Source organism: Pinus tabuliformis, chromosome 8 (assembly GCF_031772625.1).
Source record: "Pinus tabuliformis cultivar Carrire ecotype Pingquan chromosome 8, CPIR1, whole genome shotgun sequence".
Classification (NCBI taxonomy): domain Eukaryota; kingdom Viridiplantae; phylum Streptophyta; class Pinopsida; order Pinales; family Pinaceae; genus Pinus; species Pinus tabuliformis.
Genome location: NC_142294.1, coordinates 2,005,676,210 through 2,005,703,658, shown reverse-complemented (window position 1 = coordinate 2,005,703,658; position 27,449 = coordinate 2,005,676,210).

Sequence of the window (27,449 nt, the reverse complement as noted above, 5' to 3'; positions counted from 1 at the left end):
CTAGATGCAAATTAACAACAAGTAATTTGGTTGAATTAATTAATGATACTCTCTATTTATCTAATATGATCTCTCAGTGTACACCAGGTAAATTACTATCGGCTAAAACATTGGAGCAATCATGTTATCAAGAGCTGGAAAAGAATGGGAGGTTGATTACAGGTATTAACAGTTTAACTTGGGACACCTATTGGTTGTTCCTAGTAAAACCATACAGCCAGAGAGCCGCACTCAAGTGCCTAACAGATGCAATCGGGTGTATCATTCCTGATATACAAGATGCCACCTGTGCTGCTCAACTCAATTCTCATCTCAACCGCCCTCAAGAAGTGGAACCGATGCTAGCGATATGCCAACTCAGGTCGAAAGGCAAACAGCCAGAGTGATGAATCATGTTGCCGGCTACCAGATTGCTGTGGGGAGATATTCAATTTAGTAGCATTTTAATTTTGTAGTTAGTTAGTTTAATTAAGTATTTATAGACCCTTTCAATGCATTGGAAAGGGTCGTAAGTTTTTGTATATGACTTAAACCTGAAGTTGCACTACTGTACTTCAGGAATATTTTTTATAAAGACTGGGCCAATTATTCCAATTTTGATAACGAAGCTTTTATGTGGATGTGAACTACTGCCTTTATTTAAAAGTATTTCTGAGTCAGAAGAAGGAATTCAAATTGCGATTGATATTAAGAATGATCTGCAGCTCATATGGTACTACTATCTATGTTTGAATTCATTCTTTTTATTTGAATTGTTATTTGATCATTTTTTCTATTATTGAATATATGCATGTGTTTTAAACAGCATTCTTCATACTTTCCACTATTGGATGTTTACAGCATGCTTTTCTTCCAATCATACATGTATCAGTGATATAAAAAGATAAGTGTAACAATGTTTTATTAATTATTTTGTTCGACTATTTGAACAAAGAAATTATTATATGAATGAATATCTATGTTTATTGAATAGAGTCATCTATATGCCTATTGATGAACAAAGATCATCAAATGTTGCACTTAAGAATAGAAGCTTCTCGGGAGAGAATAGTCATTTGTATTTTCGCCTTTAGATTAAGTCATCCATTCATTATCATTTATTAGAAAACCAATCACTCCTCCATCCCTTTTTGTTCATTACTGGGAAACTGGTCCCAATATATCCAGTCGGAGCCACCATCCCAAACAGAAAAGGAGCTGTATTAAGGTCCGGACCGGGTGGTTATCCCCCGATGTTGATGCAACAATTTTCGGGGCATCAACATGATGATCAGATCGACGGGGTGCATCAGCGAGGTATCGGCTATTTAAGAAAGGGCCCTGCGCATGAGCGATAAGTGATTGTGATCGAATCGCATCACTATATCGCAACGGAATAGCACCAAGGGGCGAGGCCTATGCACAAGTATATGGGAAATGCGATAAATGGACCAGAGGGTTATATATACGATATTTGATAATATTTCAGGTCTGCCAGTAGGACGGTTTTAATAAATTTTCAATGTATTTTGTTATATAACAAAATACAAAGGAACACAGGGTAGTGCTGATAGCGATGAAGCCCTGACCCAAAAGGGTCCTGGAAGTGAAGTATATAAAATTTGAGATCTGTCGAAAGCCATATTTAATGTATTTTAGATATTTTCAATATAAAGGGAAAATCACAAAACTGGTAGGATTACGGGAAAGCCAAAGGCGATAAGTGGTTTAGGCCAAGCCCCGCCCCATGCCATACAACCCACCACATGTCAAGGATGAGGAGAGAGAAAACCACCCTCGTAGGGCAGTTAACTCTAGTACAAAAGAGCCGCCCGAAATGGATCATCACTGTTGGATCTAGAAATCTCAGATTAACGGTGGAGATGTGATATCACCCCAAAGGTGGACCCGATGAATATATATCCCATTTTTTAGGACATTTGAAGTTTGAAAAGGACAGAGAGGGGTGGGATTTCTCCTTATTACTGTGTTTTATGTTTAAAACAGAAACAGTACGACAACATTGTGCTGCATTTATAGAAAGCATGCATTGCTAACATTTGAAAGGGCACAACACAACACAGCATGCCCAACACAACCGCAACAACAGAGGTTGTGGAGCAGACAGCGCAGCTAGCCCGAAACAGAAATATCATGGGCATCTACAGTGCAACACAGCCCGAAACATAATCTGTCATGAGGCATCAACAACGCACCTTATCCAAAACCAACAAGTGATCATGGAGCATGTCTGGCATGAGAGAGCTCCTAGACAGTGTATCAAACTACCTGAAGGTGGTTATTCCTCTATCAGAAGGAGAAGACCTCCAAGCCATGGTTTCCTATTTAGTGAATCAAACAATTAAGGGATAGAGAGAACAGATTAAGACTTTGAGCCTTTGAGAGCTCAGGAGCATGGTAAAAGGCCTATAAAAGGGTGAAAACTAAATGTAGTAGGGGTTCAACTTCTAGAGATTGTTGCTACTTTGTTCCTTCAAGCTTCTCATCTTCATTCTAGCAATATAAGCTTCTTTTGCTATTATATGTTCAATGTCCATTTTCTCTGTTGTTCTATGTTTGCACTTGAATAGGTTATTTATGTTTTTTGTTGTATCTAATGCGAGATAACTATCATCTTATCTCTAAATTGATAAATTAGATTTTCAAGTTTCATTTACTTCCTGTAGCCGGCCATTCATATCTGTTTATGTATGCAATCTGGTCGTACAGTCAATATTCTCCATCTATCCATTAAATCTATAAACTATTGAGCATTAGTAGTCCAAATCCTTGTATTGTTGAGGGTGTTCATGCATGTCTTGAGTGAAAATAGAGCTGAAATGGTTATCTGACTTGATCCAAACCATCATCCATTCCAATAGTTCTCAAAACAATATTGAAGATTATATGTTACCAGGCATCTCCGAGCTGCAACCTAGGAGAGTTTCCTGGAGAGATAACGTAATTGGTGTTGTTGCTGGGGAGAGGAAACTAAAGCTCAGCTTCCCTGGGAAATGACATAGATCCATATTTGATGATAGACAAATTCTGAGCACTTTTTTGGTTGTAATCATCTACCTGGCGACTCTACTAGAGGCTGAACCTCTTGGCAACTCTACTTCATAATTTTGGCTCAGTTTGTGAGGCATACTCTAAGAAATCCTCTGAAATCACAAGTTGACCCAGTACTTGAACATAAAAACATCATCAAAGAGAGAAAGGTATTGCAGAAAGGAGCATCATGTTCAGGTAAACCTAAACAATCTCCTATATCTCTTCAAGAAAGTCTTGTAATAGAACAAATACATGTTGAGAGTATAGCATCTAATACTAGCAGTGAAGAAAAAATCTTAGAGATTCATAAAGCTACTTATTCTTTAGGTTCTCCTTTTGTTGTAAGCCCAAAGGAAACCTCACCTCCTATCCATCATACTCCTTTAGTCTTATCAGCCACTCCTCAAGCCTCCATGATTCAGACTGCCAGTACTCTTTTAGCCACCATAGCCATGGCAGGTCTACAAGCACCTACGAAAATGGAAAAAATCATAGCTACTAGGTATGGACCTATAATATTTCCCACTCCTTTAAATTCCATGCCTACTCGAGAATATCAGAAATATAGGCCTAAGTTCACTTTGACTGAAGGTGTTACTGCTGAGGAACATCTTGAGTCATTCTATAGCTATGCCGATAACCTGGACATTAGTGAAGATGATGTATGGATGAGAGTATTTGTCCAAAGCCTAGATGGAGAGGCTAGAAAATGGTTCAGAGAACTAACCCCAAGATCTATAGCAAATATTAAGGCCTTAGATGATGCATTTCTAAAGAATTGGAGGGATAAGAAGGATATCCTCTACTACCACATTGAGTTTGGCAACTTAAAGAGATAAAATGGTGAGTTGCTGTCTGATTTTAATAAGAGGTTTAACAGTATGTATAGCAAGATACCAGCTGAAGTAAAACCCACTACTACCTCTGCTAAACTCACTTATGCCAGTGCTTTCGATTATGACTTCTGCATACTATTGAAGTAGAGGCAATGTGCTACTTTAGCTAACATGTAGGATGCATCCTTGGAAGTGGAATCAAACTTCATGGCTGCAGAGAAGCTCAATGGAAATTTTGATAGAAGAAGATAGATGGGCGAGCCTTCATCATCCTCTGATCCTAAGATAGATAAAATGACAAAAATGATACAGTCATTAGCCTCTAAAATCTTCAAATTAAAGGTTGAGCAGCACCCTAGGAAAGGGAGAGTTCTTAAAACCTTTGCTCCTAGAAATCCAAATCCAAATCCATATAGAATAACTAATGAGCAGTTACAGAGTTTGCAAAGAAGCAAAGATGCCAATGAAGACCAAACGGTGAAGGCCCCTTTTCAAAAGGCAGTCATGGAAGAAGAGTAGTTTGAAGAAGATGATGAGATCCATTGTCTGGAAGACAAAGGAAGTTCTTCCTTTTTTACCTCAGCTGCTTATGAAAAGCCATTGTTTAATGACCAGATCAGCCAAGAATGGGATGGTGAAGCTATTCTACAAATTGAAGATCAGCAAAGATATAATCTGAGGTCAAAGATGAATAATGCCAAGGAAGCTCCTATTCAAAGAGTTGTTGTCCCTACAGTACAGCAAGCTAATAAGCAAAAGAAACTAGTAGTTGATCCCATCATCCTCAAAGCTCTAGCTCATGAGGTAAGAGGCCTTGACAAGTCTCCTTCTCCTTTCAGTTTTCAATTAGAAATTCAGAAGCTAAGAATACCTATGCCTTTGATTGAACTAGTGAAGAATGAGTCCTTCAAAAGATCCATCCTTAAGGCCCTTGAGCCTAAAGCCATCCAAGCCTCCAGTGACTATGTAAATCTACAAGATGACAAGCCAACTATTATTCTTAGCCCAATGATTGAAAATTGTGAAGATAGCTCCCCATCATTCTATATCTCTCTGACTATTCATCAAAAAATCCTTCACAACTGCCTTTTGGACACTGGAGCTAGCCATAACCTAATGCCCAAGGCTGTCATGGATGAGTTGGGTCTTGATATCACGAAACCTTATCATGACCTATTTTCTTTTGACTCTAGAAAAGTGAAATGCCTGGGATTAATCAAAGACCTAGCCATCACTTTGTCTTAGCTGCCCATGAATAGCATGATAATGGATATTTTGGTAGCAAATGTACCCCCCAAGTTTGGCATGTTACTTTCCAGAGGTTGGATCAAGAGATTAGGTGCATCATTACAAAATGATCTATCCTATGCTACTGTCCTAGTCTTCGGAGGTGAGAGCAAGAGATTATACACAGAAGCTCAGTTGGCTTATATCATCAATGATGAGAAGAATCCCACTAATCATCCCATCTATGTTGTTGACACTGATTTTGGAGCATGTATTCTTCATATTGAAGAATCCCAGTTGGTCTCCACACAGCTTAAAAAACCAGTTTGCCATATCGTTGAGGAAGAAGACCCACAGATTTGGGACATGTTCTTTGATGGGGCTTGCTCTCATGAAGTTGCATGGGCAGGCGTAGTCCTTGTGTCCCCCACACAAGAATACATTAATTTATATTTCAAATTAACCTTTGAGGTCACAAATAACATAGAAGAGTATAAATCTTTGATTCTGGGCTTAAGCACTGCTAAAGAAATGGGTATCAAAGGCCTGAAAGTGTTTGGAGATGCAGACCTCATCATTCAGCAGGTCAATAAAGCATTCCAAGCAAAGCATCCAAGACTGAAAGCATACAGAGATGAGGTATGGAGGCTTAAGGGCTGCTTTAACGATTTCAACATTTCTAATATTCCAAGAATGAAGAGCCAGCTTGCCTACTCCCTTGCTACGTCTGCTAGCACATTTATTTATCCTTTGCCTCCTAATTTGACGTATGAAGTTTAGGTAAGATATAGACAGTCTCTGCTTGACAATGTCAAATACTGGAGAGTTTTTGAAGACGGTGAGGAAACTAACAGGTTTTTAAAAGTCGTTGAGAAATTTTCTGAAATGCACATTGACCAAGAAAATGAAACCATGGAAAAATGTAGCCAGTCCAAGCCAAAGGATGAGATCGGTTGAGGAAGCATTGTCCAATTGCCTAGTCATCATATTCCAAAAGGATTGGTGGCTCTAGAGAAGTTGTTCAATCATAACGATGTGCCTTATAAGCTTGCCAAGACAGAAAATGAGTCTGTTGTTTGTAAACATAATATGGGGATCCCACCCCGTCCGAAATTCATCAATATATCCACTCATTTGTGTTCTGCCTAGAATTCTGAGGATTGCACCCTCATAAAGAAATTCGTTGATATTCTTGCCTGGGAATACTGTGATCTTAAAATCTATGACACAAAGATCATTCAACATAAGATTCCACTGGAGAAGAACACCACCCCTTTTAAGCAAAAATTAAGACCTATTAGCCCTCTCTTATTGCCTTTGATTGAGAAGGAGATCAAGAAGTTGTTGGATGCCAAAATCATAGTTCCTTTAAGGTATTCAAAGTGGATAGCTAACCTTGTGGTAGTAAGAAAGAAAAATGGAGAGATCAGGCGTTGTGTTGACTTCAAAAATCTGAACAAGTGCTCTAAAAATGATAACTACCCCATGCCTAAGATGGAACAATTGCTGCAAAGAGTTTCAGGGGCCATAGTCATGCATTTCTTAGATGGATTTTTAGGTTACAATCAGGTTGTTGTGCATCTAGAAGATCAGGAAAGGACCGCCTTCATTACTCCTTGGGGCACTTTCATGTACTCCAAGATGCCTTTTGGACTGATGAATGTTGGGGCTAGTTTTCAAAGGGCCATGGACATAGCCTTTGTGGGAGAGAAGGACAAGTTTGTCCTTATCTATCTTGATGACATAATAGTCTTCTCTAGTAGTCACAAAGACCATTTGCAGCATTTGAAGAAGGTCTTCCTAAAGTACAAACAGTTTGGAATTTCAGTGAACCCGAAGAAGTCACAATTTACTCTAGAAGAAGGCAAGCTTCTAGGACATATTGTTTCTGCTAAAGGTGTGAAGATTGATCAACAAGATTTCAAGCAATTCAGACATTGTCCATCCCAAGGTCGAAAAGGTACATTCAATCCTTCCTGGGTAAGATTAACTTTGTAAGGAGGTTCATTCCAAACTTTCAATAGCTAGTAAAGCACATCAGTTCCATGCTGAAGAAAGGATCAGAAATAAAATGGACAGATGCTTCAAGAAGCTCTTTTGAAGCCATCAAGCAAGCTATCATGGAAGCTCCCACTCTAATAAGCCCAAATTACACTAAGGAGTTTTATATCTTCTCTTTTACCACTTATGATACACTTGCAACAATTCTGTTGTAGAAAAATGATGAAGGCATAGAGCACCCCATGGCCTTTTTCAACAAAACTCTAAGGGATGCTGAACTAAGGTATGAATTTATTGAAAAACAAGCTTATGCTCTCAAAAAACGTTTAAAGGCATTCAGAATTTATATTTTTCATTCCAAAGTGGTTGCATATGTACCTTCGGCCTCAGTAAAGGATGTCTTAATCCACCCAGATATTGATGGAAAGAGAGCTAAATGGATTGCAAAATTCATAGAGTTTAACATAGAGGTGAAGCCCACTAAGCTTGTCAAAGGCCAGCGCTTGGCTAAACTTATGGCTGAAGAAAATTGTAGCTTGTTAGACATAAATTGCATGGGTCTAAATTCATATGATGAGCAGATAGAGGGAGCAGCAGAAGAACAAAATTAGAATTAGACTCTAGCTAAAAATCTAGCCACCTTTGAATGGTATTACATCATAGTTCATTTTTTGCAAAAGTTATAAGTCCCTTCAGGGATTATCTCAAGTTAAGCCCGGGCCATTAAACTTCGATCAGCTAAATTTTGCATAAATAAAAATCTGCTTTATTGGAAAGACCCATCGGGAATCCTCTTGGGATGTCTACATAAAGAAAAAGTTGTGGAAGTCATACACTAGTTCCATTCTACCATCTGTGGAGGGGATCATTATTGGAGGACCACAGCCCACAAAATTGTGAGGGCTGGGTATTATTGGCCTACTCTATTCTCTGATGTGATTTCTTTTGTGAAAGCTTGTGACAAGTGTCAGAGGTTTGCAGGAAGACAACAACTAAAATCTATGCCCTTGAAGCCAGTACATGTCAATGGTCCCTTTCAGTAGTGGGGCTTGGACTTTATAGGTGAGATCAACCCACATTCCAGTGGCCAACACAAATGGATCTTAGTAGCCACTGATTATTTCACCAAGTGGACTGAGGCTATACCCACTAAGAATTCCAATCATCAAGTTGTCATAAAGTTCTTGAATGAGAATATTTTCACAAGATTTCGTTTCCCAACCAAACTAGTCATTGATAATGTAGTAGCTCTCAAGGCAAAAGAATTGGTGGACATGTCTGAATCCATGGGCATTCAAGTGGTGCATTCTACCTCATATTATCCTCAAGGCAAAAGCCTGACAAAATCATCTAACAGGAGTCTGGTAAGGGTAATCGAAAAATTGTTAGAGGACAAAAAAAAGAGTTGGCATTCCACGTTGAAGTTTGCACCATGGGCTAACAGAGTTACCATAAAAAAGTCCATAGGGAATTCTCCATTTAAACTGGTTTATGGCGCTGATGTTGTTTTCTCTATCCAACTGGTTCTCCCTGTGGCTAAACTCTTGCAAGAATAACAAGATGAAGAGAATTATATGGTAAGAAGAATGAATAACCTAGTTGAACTATAGGAGGTCAGAGAGCAGCTGGTCGAGAAGTCAAAGGCTCATCAAAAGACAATCAAAGAAACCTTTGATAGGAAGGCAAAAGTGGACAATTTCCAAGTTGGTGATTGGGTGCTTAAATGGGACGCATTTAAGGAAAAGAAAGATAATCATGGCAAGTTTGACTCTTTATGGACATGTCCTTTTGTCATCGCTCAAGTTCAGCAGAAAAATACATTCATTATGCACAGTCTGGAAGGAGGAGATACTTTTGGTAGCCCAGTAAATGGGCGCTTCTTGAAACTTTATTTCGTTTAAGGCTTTAAATCCTTGTTATTGTAAATATGTTTTTTCTAATTTTTATTTTTCATTACAAAATAGACAACATGCCCAATGGAACACTAGGAGGAAGATTTGATTTTGTTTTTATAGGAAAGGCATTTATCTGTGATCCTTGAAACCTCACAGGGAAGATTTCATCACCAGAAGGAGCTAGTGTTAGCCTCGCAAGAAAAAGGCCCAAAATTGGATCCATATATGCTCTTAAAGTTTCCAAATTTACTTAAAATCATCCCAAGGGATCTAAAAATGCTCTTGAAATCTTCAGCATTTGCTCAAAATCATCCAAAGGTCAAAATCAACACAAGAGGAGAGCCCTTGGAGGGGCGGAAATACACTATTCGGAGGCAAAAAGCACTTGAAAAACCATGAAAAAGCCAAAATCACAAGCTTAAACATTGAAAGAACAACAACCATTAGATCCAGCTGATTAACGACCCAGATCTAAGTGGCTAATCGCAATCGGCAGTACAGAGAGGACGGTTTAAAGAAGGGGCGTAAGACGCTACCGATTAGTGATCTCCGATGATCAGATTGGCGAGTCGCATTGGCGAGGTGTCAACGATTTAAGAAAGGGCCCTGGGCATGAGTGATAAGGGATTGTGATCAGATTTCATCACTATATCCCAATGGAGTAGCACCAAGGGGTGGGGCCTATGCACAAGTATATGGGCGATGTGATAACTGGACCCGATGGTTATATATACGATATTTGATAATATTTCAGGTCCATGGGTAGGACGATTTTAATACATTTTTAATGTATTTGTTATATAAAAAAATACAAAGGAACATAGGGCAGTGTGGATAATGATGAGCCTGAACCCGAAAGGGTCCGGGAAGTGAAATATATAAAATTTGAGATCTGTGGAAAGTTATCTTTAATGTATTTCACATATTTTCAATATAAAGGGAAAATCGCAAAACCGGAAGGATTTCGGGAAAGCCAAAGGTGATAAGTGGTTTAGGCCAAGCCCCTACTGATGCCATATAGCGACCACCATGTGTCAAGGACAAGGAGAGAGAAAACTGTAGGAATTTACAGGGTAAGTTCCTCAGATAGAACACCAAAGGTCACCGCTCAAAACCAGATCACAAATCAATACACCAGTATTTTTGACGTGGTTAAAACCCTCAAAGATGGAAACAGTCCACGGCCTGAGCCAACGCGGCCACTTCAGGCAATTTATTAATAAAAGAATGAAAATTTACATAAGCTTCTCTCATAGATGGATTACCCTAACAATGACCCTCCATGCTCTTTAAATAGAGATCATGGACTAATCATGTGTTAAGCCACAGATCAAGTGTCGGTAATACCAAGGAGAGAATGAACCATCGGATCACTACATATCGTGACTGTCGGATTGTAAGTTACAAAATGTACATAGTAAAGAAAAACACTTTACCTAACTCTATACTAGACCAAGTTATACTTAACTATTTCCTATGTGTCGGAATATCCTAACATCCCCCCTTAAGAACAACTTGGGATAGGATTGAAGGATTTACAAATATGACACAATAGGAGAAGGAAGGAGGCACTAGAGCCTATCCCCCCTTAGTGACAACTTCCTGAACTCCAAGCATAAATCGAAGTTTAGTGAACTTCGCCTCTGTGAGAGCCTTTGTAAAGATGTCTGCAACTTGATCATCTGTTGAACAATATTGCACTTCAAGAACATGGTCGTGAATGAGATTTCTGATGAAGTGCATGTGCAATTCAATGTGTTTGCTACGCTGATGTTGGATTGGATCTTTGCATAGTTGAATGGCACTTTGATTATCACACCAAAGTGTAGTCGGATGCTGCTGCTGAAAGCCAAACTCTGACAGGATCTGACGAAGCCACAGGGCTTCCTTACTAGCTTCTACGGCACCACGATACTCTGCTTCTGCTAAAGAAAGAGAAATGTCACCTTGTTTCTTGCAAGCCCATGTAATAGGTCCTGAACCAAGAGTGAACACATAACCGGTAGTAGACTTTCGATCATCAGGGTCACCAGCCCGATCAGAATCATTGAAACCAACCAACAGAGGAGCTGCTTCGGCACTATAATGAATCCCAAACTGAACTGTACCTCGAACATAACAAAATATTCTTTTAGCTGCTTTCCAATGACTTTCATGTGGGTTTTGCATAAACCGAGCAACAAGGCCAACATCAAAGGAAAGTTCAGGACGAGTATGGGTTAGATACAAAAGTTTTCCTACAACTTGACGATATAAGGTAGCATCAACTTCAGGAGAAGTACAAGTGACTGAAAGATTGACTCTAGACTGAAAGGGAGAAGGGGTTGGCTTACAGTCTTCCATGTGAAAATGACGTAGAATATCACAGGCATACTTGGACTGGGAAAGGGAAATACCCTCCTTGGACTGCAAAACTTGGAGACCGAGAAAATAATGTAAGTGTCCTAAGTATGTCATTTCAAATTTCCTTTTGAGGCTAGACTTCACATGGTTTATAAGGTTGGGATCACTACCAGTAAGGATAAGATCATCAACATAAAGAACAAGAATGATAAGAGATTTTCCCACTTTCTTGGTGTAGACAGTATTATCAGAATGACACCTAGAAAAGCCAGATTCTAAAAGAAATCTATCCATTTTGGCATACCAAGCTTGAGGAGCTTGCTTGAGACCATAAAGGGATTTCTTAAGTCAACATACAAGGCTGGAGCCTGTTTGTATAAAGCCAATAGGTTGTTCCATATAGATTTCTTCATGCAAGTCCCCATGCAAGAAGGCAGATTTAACATCCATCTAATGGACTTCCCATTTGAAAGAGGTAGCAAGGGAAAGAACAAGGCAGATAGAGTTCATTTTGGAAATAGGGGAGAAGGTTTCAATGTAGTCAATGCCTTCAACTTGTGAAAAACCCTTAGCAACAAGATGAGCTTTATGTTTATCAACTTTCTCATCTGGTCCATACTTGGTTCTGTAAACCCATTTGCATCTAACAAGTTTTCGTCCCTTTGGTAGAGGAACAAGATCCCATGTATCATTTTCCAATAATGAATGATATTCTTCATTCATAGCTACTTCCCAATCTGGACGGCCTGAAGCTTCTGCAAAGGTGTCAGGATCATAATTCACTGGAGCTTGAGCCAGTAAAGAAGAGGCTCTATCAAACTGAGAACGTGTACGTCACTGATCTGTAGGATCACTGACAAGATCACCTGCTACATCCCGAGTAGCACGGACCCATCTTGGAAGCTGAGGCGCTGAAGGAGGATCTTGAGAAGGTGGGGCAGGATTGCCATCCTCACTTTCATCATCTAAAGAAGAAATATTTTCAAAAGTTGAAGAGATAGGGAGAGGTGGCACATCCGCCGAACTAGGCTCGCAGGCCGATATATTTTCAGCAAATTTTACATCTCTTCTAATGATAACTTTTTTGGACTTAAGTGGAATAAGTCTATAGCCTTTGACATCTTCAGAATATCCAACAAAAATACATTTTTCACTCTTAGGTTCTAAAGCTTTATGCTTTTCATCTGGAATATGGGCCCATGCTTCACTTCCAAAAACAAAAAAGTGACTTACATCTGGTTTAATTGAGCTCCATGCTTCTTCTAGAGTGATATCCTTTAAAACTTTAGTAGGAGTGTGATTTATTATGTAATTTGCACAGTTAATTGTTTCTGCCCAAAAACTAAGACCAAGTCCTTTAGATTGTAGCATACAATTAGCCATTTCCTTTAAGCTGCGATTCTTCCTTTCAGCTACACCATTTTGTTGTGGAGTATATGGAACAGTATGTTGCATTTGAATTCCATTCTCAGTGCAAAAGTTGATGAATTTGTTGTTAACATATTCTCCACCATTATCAGATCTTAGCTTAAGAATTTGATGTCTAGATTGTTTTTCAACAAAGGCCTTGAAGGCCAAAAATGTGTTAAATACTTCACTCTTGAGTTTTAAGAAGTATACCCAAGTGCGTCTGGAGAAATCATCAATGAAAGTTAAGAAATACTTGCAGCTAGAGAATGAAACAACTGGAAGTGGACCACATAAATCACTATGCACAAGCTGTAAAGGGGCTGAGACGTGCCAAGAGGCACATTTTTCAAAACTATCCGGATGATGTTTTCTGAGTACACATCCGGAACAAACACCATCTCTGCAAGATACCATTGGAAGACCTGTCACCATATTTTCTTTACATAGATGCTGAAGGGAGTGATAGCTTAAGCGACCAAATCACTCAAGCCAAAGTTTTCTCACTTCATCGTTATGAGCAACAAATACTGAGGGAAGATTTGATGACCCAAAGTTGTGAAACTTATACAACCTTGTAGAATCATCAGTAATGCCAGTAGCTAAAATCTGTCTGGGATCTCTTAGGTCCTTAATTACAACATCGTGAGGTGAAAATTCAACGATTTTACCTTCACCTGAATGAGTTATCTGATATACATATAGAAGGTTGCAGGATAAGGTTGGAACACATAATACATCATTAAATTGACCATTGTCTAGATGAACAGTTCTAGTCCCTACAACATTAAGAGATATATCATCACCAACATATATATTTTTGGTGTTATAATCATTTAAAGAAGAAAACATGGCTTTGATTTTGGCCATGTGATAAGAAGCTCCAGAATCAATGAGCCACTCATGAGAATGAGAAGAAGAAGATACATTTAGTGCATAACCAGACCGAGATGATTGACAACCAAATGCAGAAAGTGCCATTCCCGAAGATGAAGTTGAAGTTGAAGAGTGCTCCAAATGGATGTTATGCTTCTTCATTGCTGCTTCCGAGGCTTCCATCTTCTTAAAGCATTTGGATTCTAAGTGGTCATCTCGATTACAAAAGTTGTAATGTCTATTAGTCTTCTTACCTTTGTTTTTATTTGTCTTATCATTTTGCTGAAATGATTTTTCATTTTGAGGCTGAGATTGCTTATGACCCTTGTTTGGTTTAGGACCATTCTTTTTAGGATACGACTTCTTAGGATTCTTTGAATTTGGTTGCTGCTGGGCGGCTAACACTTTCTTAGAAAAGTTTCCAAGATTAAGAAGACCAAGGTGTAAGAGTTTTTCTTGTTCTCTTATTAAAGAATCACAAAAAGAATCAAAGGAAGGGGACTTGTAGTCTTGTCCTTGAGAAATGAAGGCTTCTCTTGTAAAATGGAAGGTGGAAACAAACATAGAGTAGGCTAGTCCCAAATTAGTGAGGATGGAATAGATAAGGTTACTATCTTGTTTCTTAACCTTAACACCTTCCAAGAGATATCTAAGGGTCTTGAACTTGGACAGAAATCTTCAATGCAAGAAAAATTATTGGGGTCCAATGTAAGCAACTCATTTTCAAGTTGATGGGCTCAAAGTTCATTCTTAATTCCAAAAACTTTATTGATCTGTTTCATTGCTTCATCATGAGTATCAAGTTCTGCAATATGGAATTTAAGATCTGGAGAAATAGACATCCCTATCAGCCCACGTGCTTGATCTTGCCTATTTTCCCATTTAGCAACTTTATCTTCATCTTTCGATTTGGTTTCTTGGCCTGAGGCTATTCTGTAGAGACTAAAGATGTTGAAACTAAATGTTCCAATGGATAGATCTCGAAAAATTAGGCTGGTTAAAAAAAAATGGCTCTGAAAACGGCTTCCGGATGAAGAAGTTATGGCTTTTTGAAGAAAAGTTGTTGAAGATGCCGACGAAGTGCGGGAATGTGCGGAAATGAAAAAAAACACCCCCACGAAAAGGAGATTTGAACTCAAGACCTCTACTCTCATAAACTAGCTTTGAACCAAGTGAGCTATACAAAAAATTTAAGAGAGAGAGGGGGGGGGGGAAGCTTTGGGTTGCGTGCTTGCTTTGAGAAAGCTCTTTTTCCCTACAAAACAAAAAACACAAAACCCAACACGGACATACAAAGAAAATGAACCTTATGGCTCGAAGTTAGCTTTAGCCGGAAACTAAATATTTTCCTCAATGTTTTTGATTTTCTGAGATCACACTAAGGCACAGCGGAAAAGAGCATATGCATGAGAAAAATCCTTCCTTTCTGTTTTTTATTTGCCCAGATTGCATAGAGTCGTGGGGCAAAGAGCATACGCAGAAATGAAAGGTTCAGATCCGGTAATAAAAAAAGCTAAATAAACCGAAACTAAAATAAACAGAGAGAAAATAATTGTAAACTGCAAATAAACACTGTATACCTCCAGATCTTGAAAATGACGCAGCTAGGGCTACCAGAAACCTTTTCGCGTGAAACGAAAATGGTTCCTCACTGAAACAGATGCTCCCAACATAATAGAGCAGTCCTCTCGGCCCGAAAGTAGTCAGAAACAGTAGATCTGGGAAACGACAGTCGGATGCAGTTCTACCGGCTTAAGATTTGGATCACCAACGGACGCGGCCCTCAACTTGGCTCTGATACCATGTAGGAATTTACAGGGTAAGTTCCTGAGATAGAACACCAAAGGTCACCGCTCACAACCAGATCACACATCAATACACCAGTATTTTTGACGTGGTTAAAACCCTCAAAGAGGGAAACAGTCCACAGCCTGAGCCAACGCGGCCACTTCAGGCAATTTATTAATAAAAGAATGAAAATTTACATAAGCTTCTCTCATAGACGGATTACCCTAACAATGACCCTCCATGCTCTTTAAATAAAGATCATGGCCCAATCGAGTGTTAAGCCACGGATCAAGTGTCGTTAATACCGAGGAGAGAATGAACTGTCGGATCACTACATATCGTGACCATTGGATTGTAAGTTACAAAATGTACATAGTAAAGAAACACACTTTACCTAACTCTATACTAGACCAAGTTATACTTAACTATTTCTTATGTGTCGGAATATCCTAACAAAAGCCACCCTCATCGGGCACTTAACTCCAGTACAAAAGAGCCACCTGAAATGGATCATCATCGTTGGATCTAAAACTCCCACATCAACGGTGGAGATGTCATATCACCCAAAAGGCAAACCTAATGGACATATATCCCATTTTTGAGGACTTTTGAAGTCCGAAAAGGACAAAGAGGGCCGAGACTTCTCCATATTGTTGTGTTTTCTATTTAAAACAGAAACAATATGGCAGTGTTGTTCTGTATTTACAAAAAGCATGCATTGCTAACATTTTAAAGGGCACAACGCAACAAAGCATGCCAGACACAACCACAACAATAGAGATCATGGAGTAGATAACGCAACTAGCCCGAAACAGAAATATCATGGGCACCTACAACGCAACACAACCTGAAGCATAATCTATCATGAGGCATCAACAATGCAGCTTATCCAAAACCAACAAGTGATCATGGAGCATCTTTGGCATGAGAGAGCTCCTAGACAACACATCAAACTACCTAAAGGTGGTTATTCCTCTGTCAGAAAGAGAAAACCTCCGAGACATGCTTGCCTATTTGATGAATCAAACAGTTAAGGGACAGAGAGGACAGATTAAGACTCTGAGCCTTAGAGAGTTCAGCATTATGGTAAAAGGCCTATAAAAGGCTAAAAACTAAATGTAGCAAGGGTTCAACTTCTCGAGATTGTTGCTACTTTGTTCCTTCAAGCTTCTCATCTTCATTCTAGCAATATAAGCTTATTTTGCTATTATATGTTCAATTTCCATTTTCTGCGCTATTCTATGCTTGCATTTGAATAGGTTATTCATGTTTTCTGTTGTATCTAATGCCAAATAACTGTCATCTTATCTCTGCATTGATAAATTGGATTTGCAAGTTTCATTTACTACCTGTAGCTGGCCATTCATATGTATTTATGTATGCAATCTGCTGGTACAATTAGTATTCTCCATCTATCCATTAAATCTATAAACTATTGAGCATTAGCAGTCCAAAGCCTTGTATTGTTGAGGGTGTTCATGCATGTCTTGAGTGAGAAAAGAGCTGAAATGGTTATCTGACTTGATCCAAACCATCATCCATTCCAATAGTTCTCAGAACAATATTGAAGATTATATGTTACAAGGCATCTCCGAGCTGCAACCTAGGAGAGTTTCCTCTAGAGATAACATGACCATCGAAATGTAAATATGTTATTTTCATATATTACTTATGTTTATAATGTCATTAATCAAGAGTCAAATTTGTGGTTAGTATTCAAAACATTGTGTAATTTGCTAGCTCATAAGATCATTTTATGATCCTCCTTGGGGTCATGTAAGTTTATGGTGAAAAATCAAGCTTAAAAGTATTTTATTTTGAATTTATTAATTAATTAAGGTCTTATCCAATTTTTCTAAGTTTTGATTTTTGTGCCATGTAAATTTGGGTGAAATTGTAATAATTATTTAGAATGACTTTTTAAGATATAAATGGATTCATCCCTTTAAGAAACCCTAACGAGGATACAACTCACACATGATTCTAACGAATTTTTGTTAAATTTTAAAATATATTACTTAAAAAATAAAAGTAAAAGGAAAAAAATTATAACGCAACATTGGTGAAAGGAAAAATTATTAGAATGAACCTTAAAATTTTAAAAAGAGTTTTAAGCCTTATTTTATTATTCTATATTATTTATTAAAATAATTTTTTAATAAACAATCACCATTTTTAAGAAAACTTGAACCTAATATATAGTTGTCGCGAATATCAAGTATCTTTTTCTTTTCCGAAGGTGGCAAAACCTATCAAACTCAGGTGTCAAACCAACAGTGAGGACAGCCATCTCTGGCTGCTATCCGCGAATATCGGTTTGACTCATCACTGTTATCAAGGAAAACCACTCCACCTGTAATAACCCGCTGGTGGTCCGTAAGGGAGCAGGCTTTCACTCCTGCCAGATGCCTCTGGGTCTTGGGCCGTTACGAGCTCTTAGCCAAACAGAAGACGAGCTCTTAGCCAAACAGAAGCAGTTTTATCCTGGAATATAGTTAATAAAGTAATTATTTACAATATTTATTTATATTTTTATTACCATTCATAATACTGTAGAATTTAGTAAAGAACGTTAACTTTTCTCAATTATTATTTCAAATCCCCTATTAATTCCGGCAACGATATCTTAACATGAAACTATGACATTGTCCTCGTGGATTCATGGTGTGGTTCGTAGCATATCCTCTGTTTTGAGTGATTTAAGCGCTGAGAATTAGGTTTTAATATCGTAGAGTGAGCTTTCGATTCCTCCACGGCGCTATGGATAGCGAAGAGAAAAACCTAGCGGGGACAAGCTCTGAACGTCCTTGCGGAAAAACGACCAAACGGAATACGAAATCAGAGGCCGAGCAAGAGGGGTGTCCAAGTGATTTGCAGAAGCAACCTCATGAGGCTAAGAAAGAACGTTGGAGATTGGACGTGCCGAATGAGTGTAGACAACCATTATATCAACTCACTAAGGACTTGGATTTGAGATCTATGGGAGCTGCGGTGTGCTGGATGTTACCGTCTGAAATCAATAGATTGACAGACTTGACAAAAGAGCTAAAGTGTGAGAAAGGCGGACAGGCGATTGATTGGTTATTATCAATGGCCCCCCATATGCTAACTCTCACAAGAGAACTGGGGTTGCAGAATGGCGAACAAACCCTAAATTGGTTAGTGCCAAAACAAACTAAGCGTTTGGTGGAGCTGACTAGACTGCTAGGGTTGAACAATGGGGGGCAGACACTAGATTACCTAATATCAATGGCCGAGTTCATTGCCCCAGTAAGCAAAGAAATTCCGCCTAACTTATCATCCGCCACGGACGTCCCCGCTCAGTTTCCACCGGAGCAATTTCTGACACCAACTTTCCAACATCCAGGAGGAGCCGAAGACCCGCGGTCTTCTTCGAAACAGCAGCCCTTTGTACTGGAACGCATTCGGCAGCTAACTGCATTCGGTCCTTCAGCAGCAAATAATAGTGTCCCTCCGCTTCCACTGCCGACACAATCCACACTGCCAGAGAGGATTGCTACAGGCAGTGAAATACGTGGAGACTCTAACTTTTCATCCTTAACGAATGCTCAACCTCAACAGCAATTCCAAAGCTCTGTACCTCTGGTAGGAGAAAAGCAGCAATGGAATCAATTTCTTGCTAACAGTAGTGGGCTCCAAGGAGGGCAAACCACGGACCAATATTTCGACAGGAATAGAGGTATCCCTAATCTCTCCAACAACTTTAAGCGAAGAGGAATAGATCCTGGGAATGGCGATCATGGAGGGGCCCCATTACAAACTTCCTACACGATTGAGGCCAACGGAAACGAAGCAATGAATCAGGGAGGCAAGACAGCTCCTGTGCAGGGTTTGAGAAACAGCAATGTTGATGCTGTGGATGTGGGATATGATCAAGGATTTCAAAGTAGATACCTAGCACGGATGCCACTAGAGATACAAGTGCAGAACAACAGTATTGTCACGGGAGACAGATTACAGCAGAATCATAGTAACCAATACTTTGATCCACCTGCCATGAATCAAGTTTTCATTGACGTTTCAATGAATCCACGCGTCAACCAAGGGATTGGGCCACACTATGAATTTGAGAGAATTCAGGGCTGGAACCAGTACCAGAACCAGGCGGGGACTCAAATGGGAGGCACTCATGAAATGCACGGAGAACCACCGTGGCCAAAGGAATAGCAGAAGTATGCAGGAATTGTTAATACATTTGTCACTGACCTGACTAGAATTTGGTAGATTGACAATATCATAACTGCCCCTGAATAGATAGGCTAAACAATCTGACTACGTGAGTCTTTCAAATAGATAAAATTTTAGTTCCAATGTATGAATTCTAATCTTTTTGCATATTGTCATATTTTTTTTATAATTGATTTTTCCGGTTTTGCAGGACGTGAACGGGATGCAGTTGGAGGAAGTTTGAAACAACTTAGTATAGTCAGAGAATTAGAAGAATTAGAAAATGCCAATTCAGTAGCATCATGTATCAATGTAGGCCTTGATTACGTTTTAAACCTTGTTGGTGTTCGCTACTTGCAAACTGTCTTACAGTTACTTCGATTCCAATTTTATGTAGAGAGGTATTTGCGAAGTGCAAATTTTTCTTTTCAATTATTTGAATTTTAAATGTCATTCGTTTATTATTATTGGATGGTTAGTTCTAAGTGCCATTGTTTTATTGTTATTGGATGGTTATTTTTTATCGTAATATTTTGTATTGCAATGAATATACTACATGACATATATTGCTTACATGGTTTATATTTAACCAGTTTGTTTAGATTATTGGATGGTTAGTTCTAAGTGCCATTGTTTTATTGTTATTGGATGGTTATTTTCGATAGTAATATTTTGTATGGCAATGAATATACTACATGACATATATTGGTTACATGGTTTATATTTAAGCAGTTGGTTTATATTTAAGCAGTTCGTTTAGATTCAAGGAAAGAGCTTTACATATTTTATGAAAAATATAAATTGATAATGTGATTTTGATAATTTGAAAATGGTACTAGTTATTTATGCAATTTAATTATTACTTTATTTATATTTTAATTTTTAATATATATTTATTTCTATTGTTATATTTTAAATATTTTGATATTTATTAAGGCTAACATTTTTTTAAATTTTAGATATTAATTACTTGATGATAATGATGTTGAACGCTGAGATCATCGGATCTAAAGAAACAAATTATTTATTTTGATTTAAGATTTTATTCCTATGCTTAAAAAGCTTGGAGAGAAGCCTCCCCAGGTCACTATAATATAATTTTGACATTTTAAAAGGTTAGCAAGGTCATTATTGTAACAAAGATTGTGAAACTGAGATCTAATATGCTTGTAAGAGGGGCACAGGAAGTGGTTTTCATCCTCGATGTTCCTATTCTCACATATATGGCTCATCCTTTCCATCCATGGCGTTTCACTATGAGGCTCATGAGAATTCATTCTAATCTTTGTTATATTAATTTTCTTCTTTGAGCTAGTTAAAATAGAGAGATACTTTTGATCTTCTAGGGTGGGGTTGATTACCTTCTTATAATAATTTAATTTTCTTTTAGCCGATAAATCTTTCTCACACCACATTTTTTCTTTAAGTAACAATATCTTTGATGTTATTTGTGTTTTGCAATGCATCATTTTCGATCTCCCAATAGTTTAACAAGGCCCTTGTGTCTTTATGCCACCCTCCATTGAGCCTTAGTTGGTTTTGGCTGGAATTTAAAGCTAGCTTAGGAAGCCTATGATCATCTATGTTATTTAGTTTGTGCTTGTACAACAAAAACCTAAGCATAGCTAGGCTCTCAATAGGGGAAACACCTTATAAGGAGAATAGGATAGGGTGTATTACTTTTAATTTTCAGGTTATAAGTTATAAAATGTTTCTGGATTTGTTGAATCTTTTTTCATGATTGTCTAGCAACCCCAAACCAACAGAGTGACTAAAGTTTCAAAGAGGAACTTCTTTTTATCCCACATTACGAGGTTTGCTATTTGAGATTTTCAGTTTAATGTATGGAATCTAGATATTAGTTAATTATCTATTGTATTTTAGTTTTTCAATTTGCATTACAATCAAGTATAACTTTATTATACTATAAGTTGATGGATGTTTCAATAACAGTGAATATTATAGTTTATTATTATTATTATTATTATTATTATTATTATTATATTTGTTGCAATTTTTCCTTTCCATTATTTAAAAATTCCTTTATCATTTGTGTTTTTTTTTTTTTTTTTTTATGATGTTTATGTGTAAAACATTATTTCAATTATTTAAATGTATAAGTAAATAATTATTTAAATATATGTATCAATATTTTATTATTATTCATTGTTTGTCAGTTTTTATTTTTTTTATTATTAATTATTATGTTTATATTGACTATTTTATATTTATTGGTTATGTTTATAATACAATAAAGATTAGTTTCTATTAGAAAATATTTGGGGCAACCATAAAACTAGGAGGTGTGAGAGTTTTGGATAAAATCTTTTTCTGGTGGCTAGATTGCCATATCTAGTGGGTGTCCACCTAAGCTCCCACCCCATGCTCCTGATATCACTTCTTTTAACTCATGGTCCCAAATAGTGGTGATAAGAGAAGGAAAACCTTTCTAGTTTTGTCAAAGAAGAAATTTCAAAGGCTAAGGTTTTAGTGCCCCAATCAATAACACTAGTAATGCAACTAGGTGAACATGGCTTAGTAGGCCAATTTATGGGGATTTGTTCCTCACCAAAAAAGTATAAACCCAAATTTTGTGTGGAAAAAGTTTTTTCCTTGCTTTTTCAAGAACAAGGATGATCTAGATCTAATTCTTCAAAGTACACCTCTCTTTTGTGGCAGCCCCACCCTTGATTCTCTCATAAAAATGCATTGTAAATAATTTAGAGATATGTAAAATTTAAAAGAGGGGACTAAGTCAAAGGGACACATATTGCAGAGGAGGAAGATTGCTTGCTTGAGGTGTTGAGGTTTTTTTACTATTGGACAAACACATTTTTTTAGGGTGGTTAAGTTGGGAAATATCTTGGTTGATCAACCTCTAAGGGAATCAAGCCCCTAGGCCAGACACTAACCCAAAGGGGGTGGAGGAGAATTGACACTGCTACTTCAAGGCGGTACTTAACAATGGGGACTCTACTAGTTGAGATAACCCTTGGGGATACTATTGGAGCAACAATTAGCAGAAACAAATTACTTTCTTTTCATTGGGATATGGAGTCAAATAAAACTACATACTCACCAAAAGCTCAAAGGAGTAGCCATAGGGCCTTTAGATTAAATTATGGAATGGAGAGAAGGCCTTATTCAGCATGGATTCAGAAGCATTTAAGAATTTCTCAATGAGACTTTCAAAATAAAACATAGACATTGTAAACACAGTCCAAATAGGGTGCTCAAAAACATATCCTATTTTTCACATATCCTATTTTACAATTAGATTTCAAATGCATAACATGAAGAAAATAATAGTGAAAACACAATTATAGAAGTAAAAACATCACCAATGTTTCATAATAATGTGAAGAGTATTTTATTAATGGTGCTCCAGCAACGTGGGAAAAGTACATTGTTTGATAGAAAAATGTTACAATGTTGAGGAACCAACCCTCAATACTTCGAATGAATGAAGTATTTAAACATAATTTACAAAAAGGATTAAAATTAATGCCTCAGTGATATGGAGTTCTATTATTAACTTAAACTAACATAAATGAAATAATGTGACCAAAAGATGTGAATCTAGCGAAGCACGATCTAGACAAATAGCACTGCTTTGGTGGAGAACAGTTGCTCAGTGGCCACTATTAGGGTGTTGAGCTCATATTTTTAATCCTAGAATTCACACAACTTATCCCACTACTCTTCATGTGGAATAGCAATCTTTGTTACCTCAAGGTAGATCTCATGTACCTGAGAGAGCGAAAGTGGGTTTCACTACAAAAATGTGTTTGATCTCATGTTAGATAAAACTCATGTTGCTGATAACTTCATAAAATTCTCTCCTTGTCATAGAACCTTTGATGTGGGCACACTTGGTTGTATCCTTTGCAATGTATTAAAGCTTCTTCATGTAATCTTCCATGGTCATTAATTTATAATTGATCACAAGTAAATAAGGGAGATATTTCTTGTTTAATGCTTTTATTCTAGTGGAAAACATGTTAAGTGTTACCTCCAAAGTGTGACATTTCTTTATAAGCTCTACAACCAAGCTCTTCTTTGTTAGAAGCTTCTTTAATTCCAAGACTATTTCTATTCTGTCATCTACTCCTAAAGCATCCAACTCATCTGTTTTTGGAATTGAGAAACTTTATGATGTTGTTTGTTGTGGCACCCATTTCTCCCAATTCAGCATTCATAGTGGAAATGGTTTGCTTGGCTTTCTCCATCAATTCCTTGTGCTCAAATATAATCTAGATACATGGCCAGATCTCATATATCTTTTCAATGATATTTTTCCATATAATTTCTTTAACCTCAGTTAACCTCGGTGAGTGTGTTGCCAAATAGAGGACTCATCTAACTTCTTCCATACCTCTATCTCGTTTTAAAATTCTTAGTTTTGTATTGTGATCTTGTTACTTGAGCCTGCAATATTTTGATCTCTTCAGTCTCGAGAGACATGTTCTGCACTGCATTTGCCAATTGATCTGCATCAGCCCCTATGCTTCTTGTAGAAGATGTAGTTGTAGGAATGGTTGTGATAGGGAGTGCTCCCAAAGGGACAACAACCATTTTGGTGCCTTGTCCATTTTCTTTAATCATATTTTCCATCTCTGTCTCCATTTGCTTCTACTGTACACTCTGTTCTATGATGAGCTTCATCATGTTTGCTTTTTGTGTCTTTGTTTCTTCAATATCCTTGGCCATAGTATCTTCTGTAGCTGATAATTTCAACTTCTTCCTTAATGTTGCTATATGTCTGTATTCTTTTTCCTTACTAGCTCTTGTGAATCATTGATGTTTGCAGGGTCATAACATACTTTGATAACTAAATCCTCCAGAACTTTGATCTTGGTGTCTTTGGCAAGTGCAGAGACCTCCTCCGCCTTCAGTTGTGATTGAACATTGGCTAATGCGACCTGCAATTTAGGAAAACTAATAGGAGTGCTAGTGAAATTGGAAAAAATAATTTGCCGAGTCTACTTATGCATCTCCATTTGGTCAATGGGATGTATGTCTTTTACATCAAACTCAAATGTTGTCTTCTTGTAGTGTAATGATGCCTTGGGTTGGGGAACATGTGCCTCCAAGAATGCCATTTGAATTTTATCTCTCTCTGAATTGAAGGCTAACAACAACCTGCTTTGAGAAATGGAAGTCTTCTTCGAGAACTAATTATAGGTGTTGATTTTCAATGTGTCATTCCTCATTTTAATCTCTTTAAAAATATCAAATACACTTTTCTCTGTCTCCTCTATAGTAGAATTGTTTGTATTCATAACCTATTGTTGATCATGTGAAGCTGTGGAGGTAGTGGGAGAGAGTGTAGTTTGGTCACCTATTAATGAGGAAATAAGTGGCTCTCTCGTGGAAATAATGTTCTCCTCCTCTGAATCCTTGCTGAGGCTTAGGTTTGAACTAAGTTTGGCCTTCTTCCTATACATGATTTTGAAGCCTTCACTGAAAATTTTAGCCCCTCAAGGGGACTCTTCTTCTCTACTTCTCTTTGTTGTTTTCTCCTGCATGGTAGGAGTTTGTACTATGGAGGATGACACTCCTTGATCCTCTACCTCTTGTAGGGTGTTTTCACTCCATTCTAGCTGGTTTTTGTAACTTTTCTATCTCTAGTGTGGCTCTCTAAAAATAATAAGTGGACTTGTTTTCCACTCTTAACTTAGAAATGACCCCTAATGGATCATATGACTAGGTGAAACTAAGGCTCAACTGCATTTCTTTTAGTAGCTTATCTGCTTCTTCCCCTACTTCCCTGTTGTTGCAAATTAAATGCCCTATTTGTGTTTTGATTTTGAATTGGGACCTCTTTTTCTCGATTTTCATGTAATTCTAATGTATGTACATCTTTATTGACTGAAATATTTACGTCAAAATCATCAAGCTATTTATTTACGTTAGCATATTCAACAATATGATTTCCTACTTCACAGTCTGAATATTGAATAATGTGATCTTCTACTTTAGAGTCAAATACTGCTATTGTCTTCATACTCCTCTTTATATTGCAAAATGTTTTCAATCTTCTTATCACTTACAAATACCTGCCAATGTCTCATATTATCAGGTACAACAGGACGATGTTTAATCTTCACTGTATATTGTTTGTTTGTATGAGGCATTTGGCATGTGCTACCTAAAAAGTCTAAGCCATTAGCCAATACATTGTGATTCTTTTGAATGAAGAAAGATCATATTCTTCAAAAGTTCTTAAAAAGTCAAGGACAACATTCCTGTAGTTTCTCAACCTAGGATGTTTTGCAGCTCATTTTCTCCCTTCATCTTTTTAATAATTAATTCTGAATATCCTTGAACAAAAATTCTTTTAGCACCTAATGTCTTTAATAATTGTAGTCTTAAGAGAAGTATCTCATGTTCTGCTATATTATGGGTGCAATGAAAATTGAGTTTATAGGAATGACCTTTTACATGATCATCACACAAATTTACATCATCAGTTTTATCCCCAATGTTTAATGCCTTCAGGACCTGAGTCCTCTGTACATTCTCGTTGATTAATTCAGTTAAGGGGATTGAAATTTTCAGCTTGGCAAGTTCATTTTCTATACTCAATGGTGTTAGATTTCTAAGCATGTTTGAAAAATCAGATTTATCAACAACTATTTTTGTGGCTGGTTCAATTTGTTGGTTGGTAGAAGGTAGCTTAGTTGAGTATCTCTAGAAGAAGTATGAATTGGATTTTCCATAGTATCTTTTGTTAGTTTTTTTCCCAATTTTTTTATGGTTTTCTTAAAGGGATTTTGTGTAATTTTCTTGGGATCAGAATCATAGACATTTTTGACAGGACTTTCTGCATTCTTTTTACTTGTAGTATCTTGATTTTTCTTACTTCTAAGATTGTATTGCCTATGTAATTCCATTATAGAAATTTCAAATCCTTGTTTGTATTCTTCTGACACTTTAGAATCCATTTCAGTTTGGGCTATAAAAAAAAGTTCCTGCTCCTCCTGAGTGAGGAACACTATTTCATCTTGATTTACCCCTAACAAATTTATTTGATTGTCTTCCAAATATTCCATAATGTTCCCATCATCATCTATGTAATTTTCTTGAAAAGGAGGCTTAATCTACTGATCTGGCCCCTTTTGTTCTCTTTGTTTAATTTGAGGAACATTTCTCCTAAACTTTTGGTTTCTCTTGCTTGATTTTGGTCATTGAGGTTCACTCTTTGCATCATTTGATTGACTACTCTCAGTAGGTTATCAATCTTATGATCAGCTTCATTAACCTCTTGAAGATCAAACACATCATTCATCCTATCTATATATTGTTGAGCGGTATAATCACTAGTATTATCAAACATTACAATTTTGGAAGGATAATCTATAGGCATAACATTTAGCTGGCCTAGTAACACCAAGGGTGCATACCTTCCTACCATAATTGTCGTGGTATATTGACTTGAGGATGGACCTAATGGAGGTGCAAATTTAATTACGACAGGGACAATAGGTATAGTAGTCTAAGAGATCACATGTTGAGAAGTTCAAACTATAGATTGAGTAGGACTAGGATGTTGTAAATGTACAAATTGAGAAGATTGACTAGACAAAGAAGTTGTCACAATAGTTAAAGAAGTGAATCACACTATGGAATAAAGGCTTCTTCTATAGCTTGGTCTAAGACTGAAACTAGACCTTGTAATTTATCAAATTGTTGTAAAGATTCAAGATCAGGGTATGTCTCAAGGACTGGGGTTTGGGAAATATATGGTTGCAATACAGCCTTGTCTATGACAATTTGATCTACAAAAGCCTCAGACTTTGATCTAAATAAGCTTTGCTAGAAATGTAAATCAAATTCTATATCTTGTAAAGTT